The sequence below is a fragment of the Microtus ochrogaster genome, chromosome 7, assembly GCF_000317375.1.
Source record: "Microtus ochrogaster isolate Prairie Vole_2 chromosome 7, MicOch1.0, whole genome shotgun sequence".
Taxonomy (NCBI): Eukaryota; Metazoa; Chordata; class Mammalia; order Rodentia; family Cricetidae; genus Microtus; species Microtus ochrogaster.
This window is the reverse complement of record NC_022014.1, coordinates 3,254,420-3,255,455: the sequence shown is the minus strand read 5'-3', so window position 1 is coordinate 3,255,455 and position 1,036 is coordinate 3,254,420.

Below are 1,036 nucleotides of genomic sequence, written 5' to 3'. Positions count from 1 at the left end.
CATACATACTCTCTCTCTCTCTCTCTCTCTCTCTCTCTCACACACACACACACACACACACACACACACTAAATAAATGTTAAAAAATTATTTTAGACAAAGTCTTTTTCTTTAATAGGCTGGCCTCAAGTCATGACAATTCTCTTGCCTTGGTTTCCCAAGTGCCGGAATTGCAGGAGTGAGCCACCTTACCTGGCTTGCCTTTGATCTTTTTTAGGAGCAGGGGCTGAGACAGGATCATAATATATAAGCCAGCCTGGCCTTGAAATCTCCATCCTCCTGCTTTAGCCCCCTGAGTGTTAGGATTGCAGGAATGAGCCACCATGGTCGTCTGGGTGCTTTTTATGTAACACTGGGAAGCATTCAGCATAGTTCAATACTTACCAACAGGTTTGAGAGTTGTTTGAGGCTGGTGAAACATTACAGGTATTTTGTATAACGCACACCTGTGACCTACTTTTCAAGAAGCCTATATTTGATCCCACCCCAGAAATTCTGGTTTGATTGGTCTAGGTGTGGCGTGGCCCTCTCGAGCTCTTGGGTGATTCCCACTGCAGCCCTGGCTGAGGGCCTGTTCCTCAAGCTTGAGAGTCCTAAGAGAGGAGAGAGCAGGGTCAAAGAGATCTTTCAAGAGAAGTGAAGAGGAGGCTGAGCCCAGGAGGAAAAGCAGCGGGGAGGGGCAAGCTCCGTGTTCCTGCACCTCACACCTGGAATCTCTTAGGTACAACGTTGGGAAAACAGTCCAGGGAGGCCTATGGGCAAGGAGGGCTTCCTGCTGTTGGCTTCTCCCCTGCCGGGAAATTTGCCAGACTAAGGCCCTCAGGCTCCTCCCAGGTTGTAGAATCAGAATCGACCCTATAACAAGACTACTGGATGTTCCTACACGTGGGAAGATGTACAGCACAGCTGGCTGTGGTGGAGCACACCTGGAAGATGCATAGCACAGCTGGCTGTGGTGGAGCACACCTGGAAGATGCACAGCACAGCTGGTGGTGGTGGAACACACCTGGAAGATGCACACCACAGCTGGCTGTGG